The sequence below is a fragment of the Berghia stephanieae genome, chromosome 14 (genome assembly GCF_034508935.2).
Source record: "Berghia stephanieae isolate SIO BIC M18660-M18661 chromosome 14, UCSD_Bste_1.3, whole genome shotgun sequence".
NCBI classification, from domain to species: Eukaryota; Metazoa; Mollusca; class Gastropoda; order Nudibranchia; family Aeolidiidae; genus Berghia; species Berghia stephanieae.
The window spans coordinates 15,972,536-15,987,099 of NC_088373.1; positions in this window are offsets into that span (position 1 = coordinate 15,972,536).

Consider the following 14,564-nt stretch of genomic DNA (forward strand, 5'->3'; position numbering starts at 1 on the left):
GGAGTCATTCCTATTTTCACTCTTCCTTTTTGTACTTTTCCATCATTGTCTCTAAAAATAAAATTCCGATTTTAAAAAAATGATGATAATGGTAAGAATAAAAAAGAGCGAAGAGAGAGAGAGAGAGGGGGGGGGGGGGGGGGGGGGGATAAAAAGGTGAAAGGTGGATTTTTTTCTCTCTCAAATTCCTATTTTCAAGCGTTCTGATTTCAATTTTGGAATGTGAAGGGTTGGCAGGTCTGTAAATATATGCTGGTCGTCAATAAAGATCATCCATCTTCGTCTTCAAGTCTCGTCATTCTTAGAATCTGCCTATACATTCTGCTACTAAAATAGTTATGCCAAATTATGATTCAGTATAGTCCTTCGAAGGGCTGGTTACACACACACTTCCATATAAATAACAATGTGAAATTGAATGTAAGCTTCAATTTAATATACGAAAACAGATAAAATTGATGTTTCGAGTTTCCCCCTTTTCAACAAAACGGGATGAATGAAACACTACAGACGAGTGAGATAATGTGGTAGTGGCGTTGTTAAGATGAATAAACAAAAACATTGATGGGTAGGAAAGTCTATGCTACTTTGTAAGGAATCGCAAATTCATCTATAGTGTTTTGATGATAAAGGGGAATCCCGAAACATCCATTTTATCTGTTTTTGTATATTAAATTGAAGCTTACATTCAATTTCACATTGTTATTTATTTCTTCGAGCTTCGAGCAGCACCATTTACATTAAATTACATTGCACACTTCCAAGAAGCTTGGAACTGGAAAAGTGTAAGGTTTGACATCAAGACTTTTCTTCTCTATTCATTTAAAACTTAATATGTTTAAAGTGATCATGTCTTGAAATTGAAACTAATCTCTCTCTCTCTCTCTCTCTCTCGCGCTCTCTCTCTCTCTCTTTCTCTTTCTCTCTCTCTCTTTCTCTTTCTCTCTCTCTCTCTCTCTCTCTCTCTCTCTCTCTCTCTCTCTCTCTCTCTCTCTCTCTCTCTCTCTCTCTCTCTCTCTCTCTCTCTCTATGTGTAATAAAATTCCCCTGGCATTTAAAACAAAAATCTTTCCTAGATCTTCACTCAACACAAACAGGGTTTTAAGAACATATATCGCTATACATTAAACTTTTCTGATGAAGTTTTATAAGATGTTAATCTATAATAAAGACATATATAAAAGTAAGATTCCATTATTGTACAAAATAAACCTAAAACTGAAAGCACCAAATGTCATATTATTCATTGTAGCCTAATTCGAGTTGGATTACTAATGGTTATTAAAGTCCTTTCATGTCATTGAACTCATGAACTCTGGATGGGGATCCTGACCTCCCATAGTGGGCAGGGAGGTACATGCTGTGTCTTCTATCCCCCCATACCCGTTTTCCAATTGTTTCCTGTCGTTGGCTTGGAATGAGATTGTTTAGTTTTGTCCTGACCCTGGCCGGAGTTCCTTGGCTGGGAGGGAAACAGTTGAATGTATAGTTATAGTTTTGGAAGATAGTCTTTTTTTTCCTTGTAAATCATCTCTCTGTTATGCATTGTATTATGTTTAGTTTACATATATTATATGATTTATAAACATTTGAGTGTGTTCCTCTTAGTTGAGACCTGTGCTTGTGTCTGGATGAGACTTTTGGGTGATCTCAAACTAAGTACTTTGAGGGTGTGCTCTTGGAATCTACATCTGTTCCCTATTTGAACCAATTCCCCTTTGTCTCACCTTTTCTTTTGTGCTTTAATTGTAATTCTGGAACTTTTTACTATCCCATTTTCTTCCTTTTTACTGGCGCTGATATGACCTTGATGTGTTGCAAGCGCCATAAAACCCTTAAAAATAAATAAAATAAAGTCCATTCATGTCATTGAACTCATGAACTGGTTGGAGTCTTTTGAGCTCTCATAGCGGGCAGGAAACTTGCTTGCTGTGTCTTCTTCTATCCCCCCTATATAGATAGTCTGAAGTTGACATCACTCTGGTCTTTGTTATTGCTTTTTTGCTATCCACGTTTATGAGTAATACTCACTAAATGGTATTTTTCAGACTATAAAACCATGGTTACATATATTTTTGTGTGTTGGTCCGTTAATCAGAGCTGCCAACCTACCGCAAAAAATGCGGAATTGTACGCATTTTCAGCGATTGTACGCTTGTACGCATTTCCCTCAAGATTGTACCCATTTTCAGTGTACAGAGTCACTTCAGTTTTCTTTAGTTGTAATAGCCGGGATGCTCGTATCGGTCTTATCTTAAGCTTGCTGGATCGTTCAAATTTTTACTCGATACCAATTCATTGCTCTATTATTCTATAGTGAACTCGCTCCTATTGTTTTAGTCCGATATAATGGAAGTCCGTTTCAAGCTTCCTCTTACTTTCACAATAGTTAGTTTCCGTCGATTTCAGGATTGTACCCATTTTTATGAAATCTCCCCATTTTTGGTCCCATTGTATACATTCATTCTCATCAGATGGGGTTGGCAACTCTTCGTTATACTTCCGGATGGCAATGTTATGATCTTCTTAGCCAAGCATATACTATCTATATCCCCTGTTTTCCAGGTCTTGTGTTTTGGAATGAGATTACTTGGTTTTGTCCTGGCCCTGGGCAGGAGGGAAACAGTCAAATGTATTGTTGTTAGAGTTTTGGTAGAAGATATTTTTCTCTTGTAAATCATCTCCCTGTTATGCATTGTAATATTACTGTTTTACATATTACATATGATTTGTAAACATTTGAGTGTACTCCTCTTAGTTAGGACTTGTGCTTGTGTCAGGATGAGACTTTTAGGTGATCTCAAACTAAGTTCACTGATGGTGTGCTCTTGGAATCTACATCTGTTCCCTATTTGAACTAATTCACCTTAGTCTTCCGTTTTCTTGGATACCTTAATTGTAATTTTAGAACTTTTTACTGTCCCATTTCTTCCTTTTTACGGGCACTGATGTCATCTTCATGTGCTGCAAGCGCCGTAAAACCCTTAGAAAAACAAACAAGTCATTGAACTCATGAACTGGGTGGAGTCTTTTGAGCTCCCATAGCTGGCAGGAAAGTCGCTTGCTGTGTCTTCTATCACCCTATTTCTGCTCTGACATGGCTGTTTTTTGCAAAAAAAAAAAAGAAATTTTAAATCCCAAATTTTGCAAGCTGAAAGCAGCAAAATGTGCAAAAATTTGCGGTTCTTTTTCCTAAAAACCCATACTTATTTCATGGAAGGGAAAGGTATTTGTTTCAGGCCTGTAAATCTTCCGTCTCTTGTCGGATTTCCGACAGTACGATTTTGCTCTATAAGTGCTAAAAATTTTTTTTTTAAAAAGATAATAGTAAAAATAAAATTCGTAACGTCAAAGAACAGAACCAATAAAAAAGAAAATAAAAGACTTTTATTTCATTCCTCGAAAAAATTAGATTTTATTCCGTTTCAAATGCCGACTTAAAAAAAAACAAAACAAAAAAAACAACTTTTTATTTGTCGCATCCAAGACAAAACATGCCGTCTGTCAGTTAGCTATAATATTAATATTACCATGCCACCTACACACTCCGCTAGCCGTGGATGTATTCACTGCCACAGCCAGCGAAAGAGAGGTCGCGAAGTTCGCGCGAGTCGTCTTCACACACACACACACACCTAGTCAGTAAACAACGCACACACACAAGTGTGTCGAACTGGACCGGAAGGTTTCTCTCTATTTTGCTACCGACACACATGCATATCTCCGGTTTTCTTATCGTTTTCTCTATATTTTTTTGGTTCCGTCTGGATGTGAGACGGAAAAAAAATAATGCGAAATAATTATTTTTCTTCGAAAGCTCTCGCATCACCTCTTCTTCTTCTTCTTCTTCTTCTTCTTCTTCTTCTTCTTCTTCTTCTTCTTCTTCTTCTTCTTCTTCTTCTTCTTCTTCTTCTTCTTCTTCTTCTTCTTCTTCTTCTTCTTCTTCTTCTTCTTCTTCTTCTTCTTCTTCTTTAAGAATTAATCCAAATAAATGAAAGAATCAGCGTAAACATTTAACATACACAGGAGCGAAGATACACATCCTTCAAAAGGGTAGGAATTGTTCTCTTCCTTTCATTTTACAACTAACTCAGACCTGGGCCCTCAAATAATTGGGATTTTTTTTTTTGTACCATAAAATAAGGACCTCGTTATAAATAAGTACGGGAAAGTGACATGATTTGACTAGTCAATTGACGGAATTCCGTGGTTTCAGATTCCGCGGAACCCGATCCATTTTTTTATTTAATTTTTTTAATATTTTGGATCCGAGTGAGAAAGTCTAACCCGCCGCCATTTTGTTTCGTTGTTTCCGAGGTTTCGTTCAACTTTTTAATGTAGGGATACTGGGTTACTCCAGGTTTTTTTTTTTTTTTTTTTTTTTTAATCTTATCGATATCAATCTCAGTTGTTTTCTTATCTCTTTTTTATTTTATGCCTGATGGTATTGATACTTACGATATGATATTAATTGCCCTACAATACCCCGTCATTGTTTGATTTCTTTCTTCTCTCAACTTCTTTCTTCCCATTTGCCCATGTGTGTCTCTACCTAGTGTGCGATTCATTCAATTTGGATTGACGTTTATCTTCTGTTTTTTGCTGGACTTAGTAATTATCACTTTATTTCTGCGGCTGTTTGACTTACTCCTTCAGAAATTTCATCTGAAAACTAATGCAACACTATGTCTTTCCAAGAAAATAATGTGACCATCATCCAGCAGCGTTATTATAATATAGTATCCAGGTGATGTGTACTACGACTCAGCAGTGACCGGTTTTTTTGGTTTTTTTTTTGTGTGTCGATAGCTTAGTTAATTTGGTTTTTATCTTCAATTTCTTATTTCTTGACTGGAACTCCGGACTGGGTTATATAATTAAAACTTTTGTGATTCATTTTCATAAATGGCTAGTCAGTTTCATACCCTTAAAGAAGACCAAAAGCCTTTGATTAAGGAGATTGACAAAACTGTAAAGAACAAATGGAATTTCAGATGGGGTGAGGAAGAAGTGACAGTGAAGGAGTTTAAAGTAAAGATTGGAGACAGTATCCATAAGATTAATATTGCAGGGAAAGCTGTTTGTAAGCTGTGTAACGCTAATATAAATTATGGTGGAAGAGGGAAGGGTGCCTTCAAGGAGCATTTGAGTTCTGAAGCTCATTACAAGAAACTTAAATTAAAAGACTCTAATTATAGTCTGGGCAGCTTTTCTGGTAAGAAAGACAAACTATTTCCATTGTTTGAAAAGTGTAAAACTAAAGGTAGTAGCAGTGGTGAAAGTGTTAAACAATGTGATGAGACGAGATCTTCAGAGGGCGATGGAAATTCTGTAAAGAGAGGAAACACTGTTGTGCCTTTGGTAGATAGAATTTCTACTATGGAGGCAAACATTCTATCGAAAATGTTTGAACACACAATGCCTGAGACATTTGCAAACGTGCTGGTGGATGTTGCGAAATATTGTGCTAAAGATCCTGCTGCTCTGGCACATGTCAATCTGAGTTCTTTTTCTGCGGCATATAAATTAAAGTATGGCTTAGCAAAGGCAATTACAGAATCTCTTGTTAGTGTCTTGCAAACAACTCCGTTTTATCTAAACATTGATGAGGCCACAAGCTCTAGCAACAAGAAGGTGTTATCAATGCTTGTTAGTTTTGGGAAGAATAGAAAGGCAAGGGTTCATCATCTTGCATCTGTGGAGATATTGAGATGTGACTCAGAGACAATCTATGATGCCATTGTAGAAATTTTCAAAGACCTTTCCATACCATGGAGGAATCTAATTACCATTCTTTTTGATTCGTGTGCAGTGATGAGAGGACATATTTCTGGTGTTGAGACAAAGATAAGAGAGCGAAATGCCCCTCATCTTTTAGACATCGATGGAGAGTCATGCCACCATATGAACAATGTTGCCAAGAAATTCTGTTCTCCATTTCAGCGTCATTTGGAGAATCTTTTTGCAGATTTGCATACAGACTTCAAGTGGTGCACACAGCACAAATCATATCTACAAGAATTGTGCTTTTTTGAAGCTGCCTTACTGTGTCCCACAGTACTCTTCTTCGACAAGGTGGCTTTCCACATATGACAGAGCCATGGAGATTACCCAGATGTGGGATGCCTTAAGACTTTTATTTTTCTTTTCTTAACAAGAAAGACAAAGACATTTATTTGCCAGTGATGAAAGAGATGATGGTCAGGAAAAAAACTTAATTTTAAAGACATGAAAGATGTGTGCCATATTAGGTGAGAAGAAGAAAACAAAAGATGGCGAGGAAAGGAAGAGGAGGATTGTTAGCAAGATTTTATTTGAAAGTAAAGAGACTGAACTGCAGTTAGAGCTATATATTTCAGTGCTGGCTATCATGAAGGAGTATGTCTGCTTTCAAACAAAAGAACCCATGGTGCATAAACTGCATGATTATCAGGATGCTGCAGCCATGAAGCTTTTTCGCTGCTTTGTGAAACCAGAATGCATAACAGATTGTTTGCAGGATGTTGATCTCCAAGAAGAAAAAAATTTGCTTCCTCTTAGGCATATTTTCATTCGGAAACCAAACCAGAAGGTTCCAATCTCTTTCTTGGAAAAAGTCAAGGATGCGTACTTAGAAGCAGGTCAACAAATGCAGAAGTGTCTGCTGACAAACAAGACACTGGAGTCCATAAGTGCGATCGACCCTTCTTTTAACAACCACTTTGTAGTCAAAGTTCATCTGGATAAGCTGGCTTCAAAGACACGGCACCTATTCAATGAAGAAGAGCTTCACAAAGTTAAAGAAGAGATTAGGCAGTATGTTAATGACAAGGCTCTACCATCTTTTAACAAAGATGATAGACTAGACAGATGGTGGTGTTCTCTTGATATAGAGAGGAGGTATCTCCTCCTTCAAAGAATGGTTAAGGCATTGGTAACAATATTTCATGGTGCCCAGGTTGAGAGCACCTTTTCCCATATGTCCAGAATAATCAACAAACAGACATCAAGAATGGGCATAGGGATGCTCTCAGCAATCCGGACCGTGAAATATGAGCTGCTGAGCAACAAGTTGACTTCATGTCAGTATTTTTATAGAAGGGAGCCTCTGTATGATCCTGTGTGCCACCAACTCTGCATCAATATGAGGACAGCACATAGGGTCTATCAGGCTAAAAGGCAGGCTGCAGCTAAAAGGAATGAAATGGATGAGAAATTAAAGAAGGCTGCCCCAACCATGACTGCTGTGAAGAAACTCACGGCCATGGCCAAGAAAAGGCAGCTTGGCAAGAAGTTAGAGCCTGCTCCCAAAAGAAGGAGGCTTTGAGAAGCAAGTGAAATTGAAGAAGATGTGAGGGGTGGAGGTGGTCAAATGTGATGGATTATGTTAATTATGTGATATGTTTACAATTTATGACCAAGTGTGTGAATTGACTTATGGATTAGTTGGTCCCACAAGAACTCTAAAACTAAAAGTACAAGAGCAACTTTTGGACTTCATACAATATAGATAGTATGCAGATGACGTCACTCAGGCCTTTGTTATTGTTTTTGTCATCGGCGTTTGTGAGTTGTTCTCACTAAACTGTATTAACCAGACTATAAAAGTTGATGGTTACACAGAGTTTGTGTGTTGGTCCGTTATACTTCCGGATGGCAATGTTGTGAACTCCTTGGCCAAGCGCATTCTATATATAGGGTAGGTGTTTTGTTTACATAATAAGATAATTGGTTACGCATAAAATTACGGTTAGGAGGTTGGTACGATAGCGCGTAAAATTTTCAGTGGTTTTGAAAATTCCCAACATAGACCCCTGATTGGAAGTGGATTCTCATCAAACGTACCCGTCTGATATTATATTGTCATAAGATACGTAATATCTGCTAACTTTTATTTGTAACTGCCATAATCATTATTCCTCTCATTTAATTAAATGTCATCTGTCTGTTTATTTCATCATAAACAAATCGTTAATTGTTCTTCATTTCAAAGTAACTTGTAAATTCTGGGGCCTTATTCTTCATAACTTTGTTTTATGCATAGTCGAGTAGCTCTTTACTCACTTGAGACCATGACAGACACACTATTTGACACGTATAATCATCGCCATTATCATCCAGGTTGTAGTCGTTATGATCACCATCATCATCATCATCATTGTCGTCGTCATCATCATCATCATTGTCGTTTGTTTTTGTCTTTGCTATCGTCATCGTCGTCAACAATTTGGTCATCATCATCATCATCATCATCATCATCATCATCACCATCATCACCATCATCATCATCATCATCATCATCATCATCATCATCAAAATCATCATCATCATCATCATCATCATCATCCTCATCTCCATCATCATCATTATCATCATTATCATCATCATCATCACCATCATCATCATCATCATCATCATCATCATCATCATCATCATCATCATCATCATCATCATCATCAAAATCATCATCATCATTATCAACAACAACAACACAAATGCAAAATAATGAATAGAATTCGTATTATTTCACACAGATGACTTTAATCTTCACAATTTCGCGACAAAGGCATAGTTATATTAATATGTTTTAACTACTTAGTGTTACTTGCACCCCTTTAGGTCCATGTTGAATTTTGTTTCATCAACAGCTTTGTCCATGCTGCTATACAATCTGGTGTGAGAATGGCTCACTCCAAAGGTCTCTTTCACAAGCCTATCAACAAACCATGATTGTGTTGGTTTGCAATTGGGATCCAGAAACCAAGTCAAGTAATACTCGTCACGATTGAGAATGTTCTCTGCAATCAAATGTTTTTCTCCCTGTTTAAAATATATAGAATTATATATAATATATTATTATTATTATTATTATTATTATTATTATTATTATTATTATTATTATTATTATTATTATTATTATTATTATTATTATATTATATTTTTCAAGTTCAATATCCGCCAACAACGCCTTAACCAACAGCAACTTTAATCAACACGAATGAAGGTCAAAACATGAATCCTGTTAAGCTTTATTACACTTTTTGCGACAGAGACATCCCAGTTAACATTTGTGACCCGCCGTCTCAAAACGGTATTATGTCGGGATGTGTTTTACCCCAAGAAGTGAATTTAGAGATAAAACGGCGGGAAATAGGACTTTAGAACGTTTCGCAATGCAAGAAATAGTATTTATACTCTACTATAACGAACAGAAGGAAACACCATTTTTTATCTTTCAGGTTATAACTTTATTTTTCCTCATCAAGTTCATTCCGACATAAAACCGCTTTGAGGCGATAATGATAATAATAAATGGCATTTATATAGCGCTTTACCCCGTTGTCACAGGCTCTAAGCGCTTTACAGTGATATAAAACAAAACAAATAACAGTGAGACAAGTGTGAAGGAAACGTGATACGAATTCAATTTAACAACAACAAAATATGAAAATAATATTGCAACATTATGACGTAAAAAGATAAAACTTTAAGCGAGATTTGAACATTGTCAACGAATCCGAGCATCTCACGTGTGATGGGAGAGAGTTCCAAAAAAAAAAAAGGGGGGGGGGGGGGGCGAAAATTGAAAAGACTGTTCACCACGATGGGTCACATTTAGTCTAATCATTTTATAGATAGAATGCGCTTGGCCAAGGAGTTCACAACATTGCCATCCGGAAGTATAACGGACCAACGCACAAACTCTGTGTAACCATGAACTTTTATAGTCGGGGTAATACAGTTTAGTGAGAACAACTCACAAACGCGGATGGCAAAAACAATAACAAAGGCCTGAGTGACGTCATCTGCATACTATCTATACCTTGAACATAAGTTGGTAATGGGTCGTTGGCTCACGATTATCGGTCCATGACAGTCAGGTGTATAAAATACTGTTTTTAATCTTTGAGTTAAAATAGAACCATCGGCACATTCATTTGACTCGTTTTTATAAGATATATGTTAACTGACTTAACACCCAAAGGTGTAAACAATGTATGTTATAATAATTATTTTAATAATAAATAACAATGATAATTAGTAATAATAAAAATGATAATAATAATAATAATAATAATAATAATAATAATAATAATAATAATAATAATAGTTATTATTATTATTATTATTATTATTATTATTATTATTATTATTATTATTATTATCATCCTCATTATTATAATCATTATTATTATTATTATTATTATTATTATTATTATTATTATTATTATTATTATTATTATTATTATTATTATTATCATACTCATTATTATAATCATTATTATTATTATTATTATTATTATTATTATTATTATTATTATTATTATTATTATTATTATTATTATTATTATCATCCTCATTATTATAATCATTATTATTATTATTATTATTATTATTATTATTATTATTATTATTATTATTATTATTATTATTATTATTATTATTATTATTATTATCATCATCATCATTATTATAATCATTATTATTATTGGCTGTTAACGGCCAAATACTCATTTTATATCTGAGTACAGTGAGAGAATTTGAGTAAAGAGCCTTTTCCAAGGACTCATCTATGCGTCGAACGAGGCTCGAACCCATGACTTTCCGATCCGAAAGCGAGTGTTACACTACAAGACCACACAGCCGCACCTTCAATATTTGAAGGATGAGTTTTCTGACCAAGATTTTAAATACGTGTTTGTCCAAAGTAGACAGATGTGTCGCTTTGCTACTTACGTCTGAATGCTTAATGACTGATGTTTCGATGCATTGTTGACTAAAGATCCCTTTCCTCTTTGATTTTACACAAGTATTTTCAAGTCTTTCGTACTTTTCTCCAGTTTCAAGATCAAATAAAACGTGTACACCGGAGTTCTCTACATAGACTTTATTTTTGGTATAATCAACGACATATGTCACTGGAATATTGGCCAATCCTAGGTCATACCCCTTAAGTGTAAACTTGTAAGGAAAACAACATTGTTTGCTTTCCACGAGGACCGAGGGCAAAATGATGGCTACAAGTAGAAGGAGTTTCATTCTGACTTCTAGAAGATGATCTGAAAAAAGGTAGAAAAATACAAGTTAGAATTGTCTCATTTCTGATTATATTTTGCATTTCCAATAGATGGACGTTGAACGTTAACATTGGAGAGTTGTTTATTTTTTTAATTAATTAAAATTGTTTTTATATTGGAGTGATATATATTATGTGATTGATATATATATATATATATATATATATATATATATATATATATATATATATATATATATATATATATATTTGTAATTCAGAAAAGTGAGTGGGGCAAGCACTGATGTTGATAAGAACAAGAAATGAAATGAGAAGGAAAATGCCAGAAGACAATATATTAGTATAAGAATTTCGCGGCGGCGATGGAGGCTCGAACACGAGACCTTATTGGTACGACAACTCCGCATGGCCGGGGAGAGCATTTTGAGGAAAATGGTTGGGTGTTCACTCCAATAACATTTTTTGTTTAGAATCAGAACCAGTACATTTTTATATCGATATGAAGGTTGACACAACAAATAGCATCACGAGGGTCGGAGGGTCCTCCCTCTGAAGTCCTGATTTTCACGATCTGTTGATCAAAACTCTGAACAGTCTGATCCGCCCAAATTTAAATAAAACATGATGCGCAAAGTTCGCATGTAGACCTCAGAGTTTTGAATAACTGATCGTAACAATCGGGAGTTCTGGAGTTTGATCCGCCGACCATCGATAAGTTCCCGTCTGGGAAGATTCCACAAGAATATTATTATACCATTCAACCCACAAGACTGAGAGAAAACTATGTCAAATTACTAAAATTGATACTGAGCTGCTAGAAGCTGTGGACTGTAAGAAGTAATAAACGAAAATGAATACTACAGATTCCAAAAAGTACAAAATTATAATAAAGACAGAACGTTTCGGACTCAGGTAAATCTTTCATCTGCATTTTTTGCGGCCGCAAATATCAGGGCGATCCGCAAATTTTTGGCAAATTTCCCAAAATTGGCAAATCGTGGCAAATTTTGGGAAAATTGGCAAATCGCGTGGCAAATTTTTGGGGAAAAAAAGAAGCGTAAACAAAATAACGAGAAAAAAAAACGTGCGAAACTTGAGAAATGTTGCAGCATTGCCTGGGCCCAAACCAAGGGAAGCTACTCTCTACGGATAATGATCCTTTAAAATCTTTGTAACAACGCTATTGTTTAAATTTGTAATAAATGTAGCCTCCTTAAATGTAATAAATTGTCTTTTATATATATATTTTTCTGTATCGCGTGTTAATTTTTACTGAAACGCTTAGTTCTCCTTGGCAAATTTCTTGGCAAATTTTGGGGTTTTTTTGGCAACTTTTGGCATATTTTAGGTCCCAATTTGGCAAAAAATGCAGATGACAGGTAAATTGGTCTCTTGATGACGTCACCGTTCGATTTTGTGTTAAAACTGCAGATAAGGACACGCATGCAAATATTTGAACACCGTCGTGACCATCTTTCCAAATTCCACGGCACAATGTCTCGAGTCTAAGCATTTAAAAAATGAAAGAAAGAAAAGGTGATGCTATTCCAAAATAGATATATTTTATATGCCCTCAAAGAAATATATTTTAAAAAGAAAACTTTGGTCACGAAATAGATAACGATTTCCTTTATATTGAGGCCAAATCCAGATCGTTTTATCATTTGTTGATGTCGGTGGCGCAGACAAGGTTTAATTTCCTAAGGCTAATGTGGCTCAGTGGTATGGTTTTTGCTTCTTAACCGAAAGAAAACGAGTTTGATAACCCGCCGCGTTATGTGGCTTAGATTAATGCACCTCGCTATCTAGCTCTCTTTGTTGCGCTTCACTGCAGTTGATACCTGGGTTATTCCAATCTTCCCGTGGGTTGACCTTACAAATTCTATCTCCACATCAGGGCGATGGAGAGTTACTCCTTGGCACTGGTTGCTAGGACTTAACCCCAACGAGTCAGGAAATGGCTGAACCTTCCTCGGGTTGCTAGTTTTTTTTTTTTTAGAACACCTCAACCATTGTTACATAAAGCGAGGCTCGAGAAATAAGAGGGATTTCTTTTAAGTTTTAAGCTCAACAAAAAACCGACATTCTAGCGGTCGTGCTTTAGTTTATTATACTGGCGTTCTTTAGTCGTGGATGCAAGTAGAGAGACAATCAGGATGAATGAATAAGTAGAGCCGTGTCGTTCCTATTTGTGTTTTAGATGTAACTTTGTGTGTGTAATAAATGTATCGTGTTTTCTTATCTTGATTTTCTTTATTTCATCATTGTTAGCATTGTTTAGCCGTCAAACACGGGCTTCTATTTCTTTCCTCTGCTCAGGCAAGGCTCAGTACAATGGCCTGATCTCGCACTCCCAGGGAACTTATCAACGAAGTCCCTCTGTCTATCTTTCTCCTAGCCTTTTCTTTATGTTGACGATCGGGCTATCTTGCACTATCGACTAATCGTTACACAAGAGAAGACTGGAATTTGTCCAGGCGTCAGCCGCAGTGCAGCGCTGCAAACTGATCTATGGCGAGGTGACGTGCTCAAGGCCACAAAGCGCCACGCGTCGTCGATCTCGGTACCGTATGCAGAGCTACCTTCTTGGGAGATAAAGATTGTAGTCGCTATAATTAACTTTAAAAATCAACCATTTACCCTCATAATGATTCAGTAACATTTAAAAACCCTTAAACGTGCATAGTCGGGCAAAAACATTCATTTTTTATAAGTTATAGTGACTTAGAGATGTTCCTGACGTTCAGAAATCAGAGCCAAAATTTCGTGTTTCTACGAATCGTTCGTAATAGTAGCAGGTGTCTGCTTGTGGGTACGAAGCAAAGACCGGACCGTTGTGTCACGTTACCCCTGACAAAAGATAAGATGCACCAATATAGGAACTTTATCAGTGTTTACTTGATAGAAGATGCACTCATCATCAAGCTGTTGGAAATACTTTGGCCATACCGATGACAAAGTCTGAGCCGGAACGGGTTTTTTTTATCGACAATGAAAAGAACAAAACTTTCCTAACAGGCACCATGAATCATTAACTGCTTAATGCGCTCGCTATCCGTGTATATATATATATATATATATATATATATATATATATATATATATATATATATATATATATATATATATAATTGATGGACCACCATTGAGAAATCCCAACCACGAATCGAATTGGTAAATCCTGCATGATTCTCTTTTACATGTGTTGGGCATCGCTCAGTGTTTTTTTTTTGGGTATGGTAATGAATACCGATTGTCTCTAAACATTAGGCAATTCACCTTTTTCGTATATGACGTTTAAGGCTTTTGTCAGAATGTCTATTCCAAGGTCGTCGAGGGCGTCAGTCAATCCTATTGAGAAGCTATCTTGGCCTACCGCTTTCCCCTTTTCATCTCTTTGCAAGCAGCTTCTACTTCTTCTCGCATAATCTGGGAACCGTGTTCACAGTAGAGATTTCTTTATCCCAGCACGTTCTTTTGTCATCCGCGTAAAGAATTTTTATGTATACTGCCCAATGTTCCAAAATTTTGTTGTTGTCGATAAGTA